Source organism: Pongo abelii, chromosome 4 (assembly GCF_028885655.2).
Source record: "Pongo abelii isolate AG06213 chromosome 4, NHGRI_mPonAbe1-v2.0_pri, whole genome shotgun sequence".
NCBI lineage: Eukaryota > Metazoa > Chordata > Mammalia > Primates > Hominidae > Pongo > Pongo abelii.
Genome location: NC_071989.2, coordinates 124,649,797 through 124,666,329, shown reverse-complemented (window position 1 = coordinate 124,666,329; position 16,533 = coordinate 124,649,797). Strand labels below are relative to the sequence as shown.

At 40.6% G+C, this 16,533-nt stretch overlaps 1 protein-coding gene across 3 annotated transcripts in view; it reads left to right on the top strand.

Annotated features, from left to right (window-relative positions):
• The window catches only part of SEMA6A (semaphorin 6A), a 130,607-nt gene that overhangs the window by 52,633 nt on the left and 61,441 nt on the right, over positions 1-16,533 (top strand). The gene's annotated exons all lie outside the window — the stretch shown is intronic.

Below are 16,533 nucleotides of genomic sequence, written 5' to 3'. Positions count from 1 at the left end.
GCCGAGACATCTGGGTAGGTGGTATGTTCTGGCCAGAGTACTCTCTCTCATACCTTCTCCAGATGGATTGGCTCAAGGATCTAATATTCCCCAAAGAAATAAAACATCCCCCAAGTTGCCATTGAAGAAGAGCTGCAGTGCTTTCTATTCTAAACACACATGTGTTGAAGGATGAGAGACGGTCATGACAGAGCCAATGTCCCCACCCACGACTTGTCTGCAGTGGGGGAGACTTCCAGTCTGTAGCCCACTGCAGGATACTAGTGCAGTGGGGGAGACTTACAGTCTGTAGCCCACTGCAGGATACTAGGCTGACTGCACAGCTGAGAGCCCCGTTACCCCTCAAACTCCAGCCAGCTACATCTGTATGTCTTCTCTTCAGCTGGCTGGCCTGGCTGTTCTGGTGTCAAAGAAAGTTATGAGTCACTGAGAAGGGCTTTGAGACAAGAGTAGAGTTAAACCATCTCCTGGGGTCTGTGTGTCACTGGCAATCGAGCCTTAGTAACAAGCCAGTGCTTGACATTCCCAGGAAGGCCACACAACCAGAGCTTCACTTTGTGTTCCACACTCAAGACCTCTGGGCTTTGCAGAGTGAAAAAGAGGTAGAGCTGTATAGATGCTGGATGTCTCCACCCCTAGAGACTTTCTGTCATTGGCCATGATGTTCGTTAGGTTCTTGCCATCTGTCTCCTTGCAGATGCTTTTTGGCTGTAGATCTATATCCTATACAATCTGGTCAAACTAGGAGACAATGAATGAGGATTGGCCAAAGCCTGAGGACTTTCTTTTGGTTTTTTGATTCCAGGGACATTATTACAACAGAGCCCTAGGAGCAGCTGCCAGCAAGAGTTTCAGTCCACAGCAGGATCCTTCTGGACCATCTGTGGCTTCCTGCTCTGAACAGTACTTCCTCACTACGTGGGAGGAAAGACTTGTCAGAGGATCCAAGAACCATAGGCAGTCAGGTTCTCCATGGGGACCCTGAACGTTGTCTGGTCTAGCCCCGCATCCTGTGTCTAAATTCCTGGAGAATATTCCTTCTGTCCTAGCACTCATCTGGCCTCCCCATCCCCTTAGGTAGGCTAGTCCATGTGTGTGTTACAGGGGCTGCTGGAAAGTTCCTCCCTATTTTGAGCAGAAATCATCTTTATAGTTTCTACCCATTGATCTTAGGTCTACCCTCACAACTGTCCTCTAGGTTTCTCTTCATATATCTGAAAATGCCAGTCTCTGCCCCTTGCATCTCCCCTTTTCCTTGTTTTAGTACTGATTTTTCAGAAATTGTCCTGATATTCTTTTTATAGAGCTTCATTCACTATTTAATGAATATTTGTTAAGAGTTTACTGTACATTAGACTTTGTTCTTGAATGGGAGGGATACCGTGATTAATAAGACCAATTTACCCACATAGAGCTTACATTCTAGTGGAGGGGAGGAACAGACAAAAGCAAGTAATACTATAAATGTGAAAATCTCATTTAGGAACAAATCCATTGCAGAAATGTAGAATAAAGTGATGAAAAAAAAAAAAAGCATTGGGCTGCTTTGGGGGCTCAGGGAAGGCCTGTCTGAGGAAGTGACATTTTATGATCTTGGAAGAAAGATCATTCCAAGGTGAGAGAGCAGAAAGTCCATGAAGCAGGAATGAGAGCTTGTGCATTTGAGGAAAGCAAGGTACAGGGGCTGGAACAGAGTGGGAAATTGTGGAATGGAACATGATGGGGTCAACCAGTTGGGTGGTGCCTTTTGTGCCCAGAATAGAGGGTTTTAATTTTGTTGTTAATACATTAAGAAGCCACTGGAAGGCTTTATGGAAGGGAGGACATAACATGATCTGTGTTTCTAAAAGACCATTGGTTGCTGTGTGGAGATTAAATTGAAGGAGGGCGAAGTGCAAGTAGAAAGACTAAGTGGATAGCAATTGCCATAATGAGGCAGGAGCTGAGGTTAGGTTAGATTAAGAGGATTGTAGGTAGAACATAGGGAAGTGGGCAGATTTGGCATGTGCTTTGGAAATAGAATCCATACTTGGATATTATGTCTCTTGGTCCTCTTAACTCACAGTGTTTTATGTAAGTATGTATTATATGTATAATGTGTGTGTGTGTGTGTGTGTGTGTGTGTGTGTGTGTACACACAGCATCATTATAGCCACTTATGTATAGTCTGCAGTGGTCTGGAGACTCCCCAAGGGCAGAACCCGTGGTTGAGCCCATGACCCCAATATCTGCACTGTTCCCACACAGTGCCTTGCTTGCACGTATTAGAAACTCAGCCATTTCTAAAGTGGCTGAATTCGATGAGTGAATGAACGAGTAGAGGAAAATTACTAACAAAAGCAGTTTCTGGGTTTAATTGAACAGTCAAAGGAACATCCTTTCAATGCCTACACACTTGTACGATATTTTCTCACATCTCATGTTCTTGCTTGTACCTCCCAAAACACTAAAAAAGTACCCTGTGGTGTATAAAAGCAGTGTTCCTTTGGAATAGAATTACTTCCAAAAAATTGGAAAAATTATTGATAATGACTCCTCAAATGTACCTTTTGTGTAAGAATGGAGGAGGTGTCCTTAGCTCCTTTACTTTCAAATAGTGGAGCAGTGTCCCAGTTTGGGGAATCTTGCAAGACTGGTGCTCAACACAGCACTTTGCTCTCTTCTCATTGAGGATTCTGGAGGACACTCAACCTTTCTTTCACGTCTTAGTGCTGCTGGAAAGATCTGATTAAATAGATATGTGAAGAACACATCTGCCTATTCTCGCATAACATTTTAGAATGACTTTTTTTTTAAACTCTTTGGAGAGATAAAGACTATGTTAACCAAGTAGGAAAATACCGTGTTTTAGAAAAAAATCATTCTGCCTTAGTCTTTTAGTTATTCAAAGTGAACCTGGGGAATCTCCTCTTTGAAAGACGTTCATGTGTTATTCCTCTCCATGTGTTCCATAGCTGTGTATTTTCCTTCTCACTGCTCAGACCTTGAAATCCTTACCAGTGAAAGCCTGGATGATGCAGGTGGACCTCTGTGCTTCCCAGTAACCAGGGCTAAGTAGCTTCTAGAGGCGTTTATCCATTTTCTGTGCCTCCATTTCCTCCCAAATAAAGGCAAGCACACACGTGCAGGGATCCTTGTGCTATGCTACAGTGACACGCCTGGGCACACCTGCAGGGCTGGGTGTGTGTCTCACACTCACTTTCTGTCTGATTTATTACCTCTCTTTTGTCTGACCCTCAGCACTTTAGTTTGGTTTCTTCTTGTCGCACTCAAGCTTATTGGATAATTTCACTTTTCCTCCTTATTCTGGTCTGGTAGAGATGGTAATTATAGTGATTGCTGTGCTATTAATTATGGGAATGGTGATTTTTAAATTTGATTTAGGGGTTAATTGGTGATATTCATGTGCTGTCTTCCCTCCTGATAATTGGATTGCAGTAATTAACCTTGTATCCAAGTTATCTGATATTAACCATTTGCCTCCATTTTATTTCAGACTTAAAATTGATTACATTGTTGTCTGACGCCCAATTGTCCACTTTGGGAGAAAGAAAGGTGAGGGACAGCGAGTGGAGGGCACCTCAGAGAGGAATGGGAGAGAGTCTGTCTTCCTTCTCTACCACCCCTACCTGTTGTCCAAGATAACAGTTGTCCTCCCCAAATATTCCAGAAATCCAAATTCTTAATTTTAGTAACTAGTTCCTAAACTTCTGGGGTTATTCATGAAAAGAAAATTACAGATATTTGAAAATTAAAGGCAGGTACATGTAACAAAGCAGAGGGCAGATACTGCCAGCTGACAGTTGGCTTCTGATGCCAGGGTTTGGAAAATGCCATGACCAGGCATAGTCCATTGGGGAGAAAATGATTACAGGCTCTGACATCATGGAATCTCCTTTGGAGAAACCACCACCAAGTGCACAAAAAGCCTGTAAAGTCTGTCCATTTGCTACAGAGAGAGGAAGGAGTACTGACTCCCTTGTAGTCGGCCATCAGATTGGAAGAAATGCAGCTCACTCAGGTGGAGCGGTTGCTGAGCCTGGGGAGGCAGCCACTTCTGCTGCTTCTGGATGATACCACTTACTTATGAGAGGCTTTGAGACCTTGCTACCAAGATTACATCTGCTCTGGGAACATCACTTATTTTGTGGAAGTCTGTTCTTGTCGGTCCCTTGTCTGGAGAGGGGCCTGGAAAACTGTCATTATAAGCCCAGAACATAGGAAATGAAAAATAAGTAACTCAGTCAGCAATTCCTCATCTCTGAATTATTCTTGCAAGTATGATATGACATACACTTTTAAAAATATGTGAAATCAGATTACTTTTTTTTTAATTCTGTGAGAATTTCACAACACACTGTGGAATAATTAAGAGACGTTCTCGTTTTAGCAAAACCAGGGTTGGGAATTTACTCTCAAGGATTTCCTTTCTCCATCACTTTATATCCTGTTTTTAATCTCTTTAGGAACGAAGGCATGTAGTTTCCCAATCTTTTTTTTTTTTTTGAAACCATTGGGTCAGATATGTTTCAGAATTTTAAATTTTTTAGATTTTAGAAAACTAACATGGGACACATACACCAGTGGAGTCTGGAGCAATTTTTAATCATACCTGTTCATAATTTGCAGCAAAATGTATAAATATTCATCCTAAGAGGGATAAATAAGGACTACAAATGGTCTCATGCCAACTCAAGCTTGTCACGCAATGAGTAGAAAAAACATTTTGGTTTTCAGCGTTTTCGTTTTGTTTGTAATTGCAGATAAGAAATTGTGTACCTATACTCCTGAAATGAACTTGGCCTCATCCAGATCTAGAGAAACAGGGGATAGCAAATCGTATTTTTCTCTAAACTTAAGGAGCCTCAGGGCAGACTTCAAAAACAATGAACACCAAAATGATTCCTCCAGATGCTGCCTCAGTATGCTCAACCACTTCCCAAAGAACAGGACTGTTCTGTTTGTGCGGTGACCCTGAAGTCACCTGTTTAAGGAGTCAAGGCATCAAGTGGTAGAGACATTCAAACAAACCCATAATTTCGTAGAATTTACTTTCATTCGCTCTAAGGAAGCATATTTTCAGGATGTTTGGGAATAATTATTAAGTCCAAAGATAGAATTTCACATTAAAAGCAAATGAACATTTTATGCGGTGGTATCCTAGAGTTGACTCGGGTTTGGGAAGAGGCACCTAGTGAATCATCTTCTCTCCACCACAATTCAAACTGATAAACTGCCTTTGGAAAACACCTACGTTATTTTGCTAAGTAAATCAAGCCAGGCTAATGAGTCACTTTTTACATGTAAAGTAAATGAGCAAAGCCAATAAAGATATTAGTAATTTCAGAAAAAAAAACCTGAAATATCTATCAAATTTAATAATAGGTTTAAATGTGTGGGTTTGCAGTTTTCACCTAGCTCACTGAGACATAAAGCAGGCTTTTCTTGGATAAACGAAGTGAATTTCCCCAAAAATGTGGGAAAATTATAGAAATTCAAGATATAATTCTTCCATATCATGTCCGTTCTCGATGTGTCTGGACATACATAGATGAACAGAAAATTTACTGTGTATATAGATACTTTACTGATGATAAGCACCAGTCAGCATAAATATCATGCTTGGTTATGGAGCAGATCCTGAAATGATATTATACCCCTTTTTGTATAATCAGAAGCTTGTAATCAAATAGAAACTCTATTTTTGGCTTTCAGGGTTCTGGGAAAGCATCAGAGCTTATTGAAAGAGGCAGGAAATACAATGAGGGCTGACACAGGCAGCAAACACCAAAGGACCTGACGCCAACATTTTAGTTCAAGGAAATGTTTTCACTTTCTTCCTGATCTTGAGACTGTTTTATCAAAAATGTTGACAAACAACAAGAAAACAGTAAGGATTTATAGGGTTAGGTCAAAGTTTAAATCATTTGTGACTGATGACATTGTTATTTGGGGCTGTTATTCATAACTCAACGGAGAGACCTGAAGGTTGTTATTAATTCTGTAGGAGCCACGTTTGGAGTTGACTTCTACTCTGAAACCGGGGAAAGAACACATCCCTGCAGCCGTTTAAACCTGAGCAATCCCAGGCAGGTGGAGATCAGGAAGGTTTGAGTTGTGACTGGGAGATTCTATTTCTATGAACTATACTGAGAGTAAACAGAGGAGAAATTATTAGGGAGAGTCGTCCTGTCAAAGTTCAGCAATTGCTTTATTTTGGTTTAAATCCTCTCAGGACTTTGACAAAGGTATGTGGAAAACTCTAGGTGCTAAAATATCTCGGTTTGCTCCTTTAAAGTCACTCTCCAGATGTCTTTTTACTGGCTAGGAAAAATGCTTGGATTCAGGCATACTATTTTTGTAGTTTGCTTCATTTTTAATAAAATTACAAAGAAAAAGTTAAGGAGAGTAATGCAAAAATAACCCATATACTCAACACCTCAAGCAAATAAATACCAATATTCTGAGCTTATACTTCAGAGCTTCCCCCGCCCCTTCTGTCATATTCTTAGAAAAAATAGTAATCAGACACAATCTTTATTCTCAGCTGTAATATTTTAAACCAAACTTTCAGTTGAAGGAAAACATCCATCCATTACTTCAGACAAATGTTTGAAACTCCTTAAGCAAAGAATGAAATAGTCTAATTTGAGTGTCTACAAATCCAATAAGCATGGAGTTGTCTGTTTTAAAACCTTGCTGTCTTGGCCTGGCCCTTCTACCTGAAATGTCTTAGCTCCCACCTGCCCCCTCCACAGTAAACAGTCATGCAACCCTCTAAGGCTTTCTCTAACCAGAAGCCTTTGCCAGTCATCCCACCTTACGTGCCTCTGCAACATCTTCACCTTCCAGGTGGTATTCTTGGCAACAGAGTAATAATTTCTTTTTGGAAGATTATTGTTAATTTGTTTATGTGTTCTATTTTGGAACAATGAGCAAAAGCTATGGGGCCCATCCACTGAATAGTGAGGTCCTGGGGGTGACACAAGGGGAGGGGCTGTTTCCATCTCTATCTGCATCAGCATCTTAGCACAGAGCCTCCCAGTAGAAAACAGGGAGTTGGTAAGATGGAAATCAGGCAATGGTAGTAATGAACATCAGGCAGCAAGCCAAGGAGAAGTGAATGAATTTTGGCTTCTTTCTGAAAGTAGCGTAACGCAGGGAAAGAGCTCACTAAGAGGAGTCAGGAGTTCTCAGCTGCTGCTCATCTTTGCCACTTTTGAGCTGTCCTACGTTTGGCAAGTGACCGTTTTGGATCTCAGTTTTCTTAACAGCAAATTATAGGAGGCATTTGTTTCTGCATCTGAAGCAGATGTTCGAGTTCAGCAATATTGTAAACAGTTTACACAAGTTTACAAGAAAAAAACAAACAACCCCATTAAAAAGTGGGTAAAGGCCATGAACAGACACTTCTCAAAAGAAGACATACATGTGGCCAGCAACATGGAAAAAAGCTCAAAATCACTGATCATTCAAGAAATGCAAATCAAAACCACAATCAGATACCATCTCACACCAGTTAGAATGGCTATTCTTAAAAAGTAAAAAAAACAACAGATACTAGCAAGGTTGTGGAGAAAAAGGAACGCTTTTACACGGTTGGTGGGAGTGTAAGTTACTTCACCCATTGTGGAAGACAGTGTAGTGATTCCTCGAAGACAGAGGCAGAAATACCATTCAACCCAGCAATCTCGTTACTGGGTATATACCCAAGGGAATATAAATTGTTCTGCTATAAAGACATATGCACGTATATGTTCATTGCAGCACTGTTCACAATAGCAAAGACATGGAATCAACCTAAATGCCCATCAGTGATAGACTAGATAAAGAAACTGGTACATATATACGACGGGATACTATGCAACCATTAAAAGAAACAAGATCATGTCCTTTGCAGGGACATGGATGGAGCTGGAGGCCATTATCCTTAGCAAACTAACACAACAGAAAATCAAATACCGCATGTTCTTACTTGTAAGTGGGAGCTAAATGATGAGAACACATGGACACATGGGGAAGAACAGCACACACTCAGGCCTGTCAGAGGGCAGGGCATGGAAGGAGGGAGAGCATCAGGAAGAATAGCTCGTGGATGCTGGGCTTAATACTTGGGTGATGGGATGACCTGTGCAGCAAACCACCATGACACACGCTTACCTATGTAACAAACTTGAGCATCCTGCACATGTACCCCTGAACATAAAATAAAGGTTGGAAATTAAAAAAAAAAAAAAAAAAAAAGAAAATTAAGAGGAAGGTTTGGGAATGAAGGTAACGATTACAGTCTGGAGACATATTGTGTGAGTTTTACAAGTAAGCCATACATGTAAGTAGAGTTTTCCAGAGGAATTATATAAAATCAGGTCTAGAATTCTAAAACTAAAGGTTTAGATTAAGAGGTAAAAATTAGCTGCCTTGCCGGGTACAGTGGCTCACACCTGTAATCCTAGCACTGTGGGAGGCCGAGGCGGGCAGATCACCTGAGGTTGGGAGTTTGAGACCAGCCTGACCAGCATGGAGAAACTCCATCTCTACTAAAAATACAAAATTAGCTGAGCATGGTGGTGCATGCCGATAATCCCAGCTACTCAGGTGGCTGGAGCAGAAGAGTCACTTGAACCCGGGAGGCGGAGGTTGTGGTGAGTCGAGATCGCGCCATTACACTCCAGCCTGGACAACAAGAGTGAAACTCCATCTCGGGGGGGGGAAAAAAAGATAGCTGCCTTTATAATGGGTAGCCCCATTTACCCTGATATGGTTATTATGCATTGCATGTCTGTATCAAAACATCTCATGTACCCCATAAATATATACACCTACCTTGTACCCACAAAAATTAAAAATAAAGTTCAAAACAAAGTAGCCACCTTTAAGCCAACAACAAACAAACAAAGAATGTTTACAAAGATGGAGATGGCAAAAAGTTAGAGCATACCATAGGTAAGCCTGGTTGAGACTGTTGCAGACTTTTGAGATCAAGATAGTTTGCCACAATACTTTCAGGCCTACTAAGGTCGTGACTATAGCAGCAGAGTCGCAGTGGGCCATGAGACTGTATCTGAAACATCCAAGTAAAGTGCAATAGATGTGCAAGAAACATCCAAGTAAAGTGCAATAGATGTGCAATAAACATCCAAGTAAACTGCATTCGCTCAGGGCTGTGTGTTTGGGGTGGGGGTGGTGGGTAGAAAGAAGGAAAACGAACATAACAAAGAATCATCTGAAAGAAAAGATTTGCCTTCTCCCTCAAAAGATAATACGTATACAACCAACCTTTATTTTTCGAAAAGAGATATTTTTTCTAGAAGTACTTATGAATTCACAGTTTTTCTACGCTTTTGTGATAGTGGTTTCAGATCTGAAATGGAACATCTATTACACTCAGTCGATATTTATTATTATCCTCCATTGAATGCCATCATCACTCTCCAAAATGTGTTGAAGTTAGGTCTGTGGCATTTCCCTTTCCTCCAAAATGGGTGCTTTTATGTCTCTGTTAATGGCTGAGAGAGGAGGAAAGAAAGACCGGATGCTTTATTAAGAGGCTGGAGCTATTTTTCTCATTTGCCCGAACCTTATATCTTAATGCAAATATCACTGAACAGGTGGCCCTCGTGGTTCCTGCAAACCGGGTACAGTAAAGGTTTCAAACAGGATCAATGGGCCCAGGTTGTTTCTAATTACAATGGGATGTGTTCTTTGACCCAGCTCTGCATCCTGTGGACAGCAGCACCCTCTTAATGCTGCAGTCCTTGAAACAGAGCTGTCCAGGTCAGTGAAGGATATCTACTATTTAAACTCATTACTTCTTCAAATTTTCCTCTGGTGCAAGAATGATCAGCAGTTCCAGTCTCTGTGAAGCAGGTCTCCAGCTGGATATTCAGCAAAAACACCTGCTTTCCCATCTCTCTCTGGACAGAGGTTCCTTACTGACTTGTGATATGTCCACATCTGTTTATCCTATCAGCTACTGAAGCAGGCAACTTCGTTCTTACCCTCTGCAACTGACACTGTTCTCTATGATGTGTTGATGTTAAAACATCACGGTTGAGGGAGGCTGCAAGCAGGCAAGTGGCTCCACTTAACACAGTGGTGTTCACGAGACAATCAATTTCTCCTAAAACTGGTTGAGAAGCATTTGCATCTTTCTGTCGCCTTAAGGCTGCAATCACAGGGCCATAAAGTGGAATGAGCCTTTGCATGCCTACATGTTTGGGAGCAACTGTGTACTCCCTTTATAGATTTTTATTACTGAAGCCATTAGGGACTTTCAGCCACTTTGTCCACATAAGCATAGATGCATCAGCCTATATATGATCATAAGTGCAGTTTCCATTTATGCCAGCACCTTTCTCTTTCCAACCTTTCTTCTATTCCTTTTTCTTTAATGCCTTGGGAAGGACATAAACTTTGGCATTATACAGACCCGGCTTTGAGTTTTGTCTTTACCCTTTGGCTACTGTGCTGTAAATACAGTTGGCCCTCTCTATCCATGGGTTCCACAGCAGTGGATTCAACCAACCGCTGATAGAAAATTTTTTTTTAAAAAATTGCATCTGTACTGCACATCTACAGACTTCTTTTTCTTGTCGCTTTTCCCTAAGCAATACAGTGAAACAATGATTTACATAGCATTTACATTGTATTATGTATTATAAATAATCTAGAGATGATTTAAGTATACAGGAGGATGTGCATAGGTTACATGCAAAAACTATATCATTTTATTCAAGGGACTTGAGCATCCACAGATTTTGGAATCTTTGGTAGGTCCTGGGATCAATCCCTCACAGATACTGAAGGACGACTGTATTTACTGTGTGCTGCCTAGACATGTTACTTAACCTCCCTGAATTGCAGTTTACTCTTGTGTTTACAACGGAGATAATAAGGCCTGTCTCTCTGGGTTGCTGTGACGTTTCAATAAAGTAATAGGCATATGTACCTTGCATACAGAAGATACTCAGTAAACCCCCACTTCCACCCAGTCCTTTCTTTATTTTCCACATCATTATATTTCTTTGCATAGTGTGAGTGCCATGATTTACATTTTTTAAAAACCACACAATGTTTGTGTGACTCCCAAGACAAACTTTCCAGCCTCTCCAAGTGACCACCTCCAGAGATAAGAAGCTTAGTGACTTGAAGTGGGTGGGGGAGAGAGAAGGAGGGAGGGAGAGAAGGAGACTTCTCCTCCCACTGAAGCAGTAGAACACTAGAAGCTAATCTAGGACCTCCCCGAGAATTTTGTAAGGAGTCCAAGAAAAGCTATTAAAAAGTAATTTTTAGTATCTTAGCTGAAGAATAAATATTTATTGAGGACTATGGAGAGTCTCTAAGACACTATTTTACCCATATAAAGAAGGGGAAACTGAGGCTCAAAGAGCTTAAGCATCTTGCTAGAGGTCCCAGCCAGTAATGGGGCAGAGGGTTTCAAAGCCCAGGTTTCACCCTCTGCTCTTTTCTGCTCTCCTATGTTATTGCAATAGTTTGATTTCACATAGGAGCTTTAAAATCAATTTCAGTTGAGACTTTTGGAGGCAGTCACACTGTACAGACAAAGATGATGAGGTCCAAAAACTTGAGTTAATAAAAATGAAAATTTTAGATTTAGTGTAAAACTCAACTGAAGTCTAAATAAGATTAAACAGTAACAACAGTGTTCTCTGTGGTCAGATTAGAATTGCTTATCTACTTGAATTGTGTGCTGAAGTTGAGACTAGGCAGTATAGCATGCTGGGATTTCTTTGCTCTCGCTGGATGAACCTCGCACCACTTTTCATGATGTGCCTATTGCAGACCAGTGAGAGCTACATCGAAGAGAGTTCGTTCTACCCCTCATGCTTGCCACAAACACTACCACACATTGACATGCTGCTTATCCCTAGAGTTTCCAAACCACATGCTGCTTAGGAGCAGCCAGGAAAGAGTGTAGAGGGAAAAATGAGCCCTGTTCCCCAGTTTGTTTTGGAAAGGTCACGCTGCTTAGAACTTTTTCTGCCTGCCCTCTGTGGTGATCTCAGAGAGTGGCTGACACAACAACAAGAGCCCAACTACATTTCCAGTGCCTTTAGGACAAAGAGGAAAGGTGTGTGGAGGTCCAGCACCTCACCCTGCCTCGGCCTGGGTCACCTTATTCCCCCTGCCGCCCCTAACTCATCTCTTCAGGTGATGTTCCTGGCTTTGGAGTGTGTTACAACGTGACCCAGAGGCAGGCCACTCCCTGTACCATCCTTCTAATCGCACTCTCTCTCTGTCACACACACACACACACACACACACACACAGACACCCTTCTTCACTGGGGCAGAATCCCTTAGAACAGTACAATCACAGAGCCAGAGGAATCTTATAGACCATTACATTTCATAACCTTTCATTTTACAGGTGAGGAAACTAGGAGCTAGTGAGGCTGACTAACTTGCCCAAGGTCAACGCCATTAACGTACCCTTCCTTCTGTTAATGACAGCATGAATTGTTGGTTATCTTTAAAACTTCATATGATATTAGAAAATGAGCTTTTTGAAAGAATTACTGAAACACGGTAGTAAGTGACTTTCCTCAGGGAAAAATAGTGCCACTATTATCATTTCCTCTTTATTTCAAGCCCACACTTGGAGTTGTTAAAAGCATTTTATATTTGCAAACCCAGATATATTATTTTTCACATCACTATCACTTATTATTAAAATGTTCCTTGTGTGCCAACATTCTGGAAGATGCTGCCATGTGTACCAAATCAGACACAAATTGTATTCGTACAGTCAAGTCCTCCATGCAACTTGATGCACCGAGCATTTATGCACCATTTGCTGCAGCTGGACATGTAGACAGTTTGTGGGGCAGCCCAACCGGGTCTCTAAAACAAGCAATGTTCATTAATTTGTGTGTATAGACAGTGGGTTCCACATGGTCCACTTGCTAAGGCTGCTCAGCCACTTGCAGATGATGGTCAAGGGGAACAGAATACCTGACGCAGCAACATTGATGTCCTGTACCTGGGTAATATAAATGTTCCCTCAGAGCCTTCAAGGGCAGGCAGGTAGGGTTAATGGGTAAGGAAGGCCTCCTAAGAGACTGGGAAGGAGTGGGAATGTTTCCAACTGGAGAGAGCCCTATTTGGGGCAGCCAATGCTCAACTCCAGTTTTGTCAGGTGGGGTCTTGGACTAGCAAAGCCAAACCTCTGATATTTTTTAAGAAGTCATAAATCTGGAGTTGTTTGTTAAATCTCCTATTTTTACCTCAATGTTGCTAATTTAGTTTTTTTCTTCTCTGTGAGTCAGCTTCTGCCAGGTACTACGAGTTTGTGAGCCCCCATAGAATTTTCCAGGGCAGGATTTGGAGGAATAGTTGGGCAGAGGATTAGAACTAGTGTCGGGTTAGCCTGCGTGGTACTCTGGCTGGGTCCACTTGTCATAGCTTCCCACTGCTTGTGGCTTGTTAAACTGACTCATTAGAAGTAAGATGTAGCAATTGATGGACTCATTCTCTGACTTTGTAATCATTTCCAGCTCCACTGCCGTCTCTTTTGCTTCATGCTTGGCTGACACAATGACCCCGCTGTACATCAAGGGTGCGGGAGGTAGGGGTGCGCATAAATGGAAGCTCTAGTAATTGAAAAGAATTTATTATTTTTAAAAAATTATCAGCATGAATGCATTCACACGGTTTTCAGACAGTCCTTTTGGTCTCCTTTGTTTTGTCTTCAATCTGGAGTACCTGAAAGCTAGTTTCCTGCCCAATTAGCATTCTGCATGCTTCATTTGGCTCATGGCAACCAATAATCACAACACCATTTGTACATCACAGTTCTGTGATCCAATTTGGGCTTAAAAACTGTAGAGAAAAATTATTGTGAAAAAAAAATTTTGTTTGGGTGTAGAAAGTCAATACAAATTAATTTCAGATGAACCTAAATAGAGCCGACAGATTCACCAAGCAGATGCCTATTAAAATGAAGGATGCTCTTAAGGTTTTCTGTGAATTTGGGGGTTTGGGGCAAATTAGGATTATAACTTTGTAGTGATGGTATGTTTTACAAAGGCCATTTCACTTCAGGCTAAGAAGAGTGAAAGGCTGAGACAAGTAGATGGAAAATTCAGATATAATAGGCTTACTTATGAAGTAAATGTTTTTATTTAGAATCCTTATATTGACAGTCTTCCTTGTTCTAATTTTCTGGATAGCTGCTTAAGTCTAAGTTATATTTAGCACAGTCACAGACAGGGAAATCGACAAATGTTTGCAGATACCTATAAATATGCTACATGTGGGTAGCACTTTTCAAAGTTTTGAAAGTGACTTAAACAGCCTCTTAAATTGCAGCAACACAGCTCGCTCAAGGTTTATAAACTCAGTGTTCTTGTTTTTGTTCTCCTGGGCTGGTGCAAGTCTGTATTGCGTCATCTTAGGAACCCTGAGACCCAAGCCTGTGTTCTTTGGATGAGAAATGACAATGTTATGGAATTGGGATCCCTCCGCAAAGTAATCATTTCAACAAGAAAATTTATTGTCTACATATTTACAAGGGTTAGGACCCAAAATTGAGTAGAAAGGGAATAATACGTCAAAACTTCAACTGAAGAAAATTTTGAAGTGTTCATGTGGACTGACCGAGATTAACCAATAGTTCCAGAGCACTTTCACCCGTATGATGTACATGTTAACTACCTGATGATATAATGATAGAAAGACATATAAAACAGCTATTTTTCCTGGCAGAGAGCCCTGCTGTAAACCTGGAGATACTTAAATGACATATCTCAGCCATGATGCTGGCTGCAGGGATAGCCAGAATAGCCACTGACTTGCATAATAGATTTCTTCTGCATGCATTGCTCTTCCTGCCAGCTTCTGGGGTTGAGAATTTCGCATTTGACATATGCAATCTTAAGATGGAAAAAATTAAAATTGGGGGATATAATAAAGTAGCAGGACATTGTCTTGTTAGCTTATAGGACATTTGTACAAAGATGAATGCAGTTGTTGAAGGATGGAGACTCATTTGTCATGTCAAGAAAAATTAAGCCTTAGAAGCATACATACATCTCTAAACATTTCTAAAGGAATGAGAATTAGCCTTTTGAGTTTCCTTTCTTATATGCTGCAAATTCTCTGAGGCAATATGCTTCTTTACAATACTATTCTTGAGCTCCTGGTAAAAGTTGCCAGTTCTCCCTGCCCCCTCCCCCTCCCGCCAGATGCTTTCTCTCCTAAAATCTAACAGCTGACTGGTGTCTTGTTTATGTTTTACTTTTGTTATTTATTTCTCCCCTTTAATGCTGTACTGAACAGGAGCCATGAGAAGCAAATCAGGGCACTTCAGAGCTTCTTTCCTTTGAGTTCAGATTTTCTAGGATAGGAAGAACTGGCAAATAAATGATTGAGTAGACTCTTGCTTTTCACCTGTCTAATAAATAGATGTTTATGTCTCTTCATAATGGTTCACCCTTATGAGCAAGTAATCATTTAAAGTTTAATTTTAATGTGCACATCAGAGATGGAGACATGGGATTGTTTAGGCTTTTCTCTCAATCTGTCTCCCTCTTTGATTTTCAAGATAAAGCAAATTAATTAATGTGCACTTTTCAATTGAAGAAATGATTAAGACCCAGCTGTGTCTGTGAAATTATAAGTTACAGTGCAACAGTTGGGACTGATTAATACTTTTTTGGCATGAAGAAAAGAGACATAGGTATATAATCAAAGTGGTGTTCCAAAAAGCGTAAGTTAGCAGTTTGTTTGCCAAATTAACTTTCAAAGACATCTAGGTTACTAAGATTGACATTTCTACACACAAATCTTAAATGATTGATGGATTACTGTAAAATAGCTTTGTTCAAAAAAGATAATCTTTGGCAGGCTACTTCAAAGAGTTTACTGCTCTGGAAGCATGAAAAGATATCCTCATTTTACATTAATTTTCATGATAGAGCAATGCTTATTTGCAGTGTGCCTGAGAATTAAGTGATATTTACTGTATTATGAGTCTTTTTTTTTTCACTGTATCCAGCAGTCCCACATGGGATTGTTTTGATTTCCAAGATTTAGGAGAATTTTTCTGCACATAAAGAGCTTCGTCAAGAAAACACAGATGGGTAGAACAGTATAGCTGACATTTTTATTCACTACGATTACACTGCAAGGAAGTATCGAGACTAAAATATATAGAGATACGACTTTTTAAATCAACAATACCGTTTCAGAAGGCAGTTTCAGATTCTCCTTGTAGTAATCTTCAGAGTGTGAAAGGATCTGCCTACTTCTCTTTATAGATTGTGTGATTTTATGTATTTATGTCTAAGTCACTGTAGAATGACATAAGTCGGGTGAATATCTCAATTAAGAAGTCAAGCAGGTAATGGAAATTAGTAAACAGGACGAGTTATAGATGTGTGTGTGGGTGTGTGTGTGTGCGCATGTGTCTGTGTACCTGTGTGTTGGAAGTGGTGCCAAAGGGAAACTATCATTTAGGTCACTATGGCAGGTATTTTCATTTTTACAAAGAAGCTGAAAAATCTAGATTAAT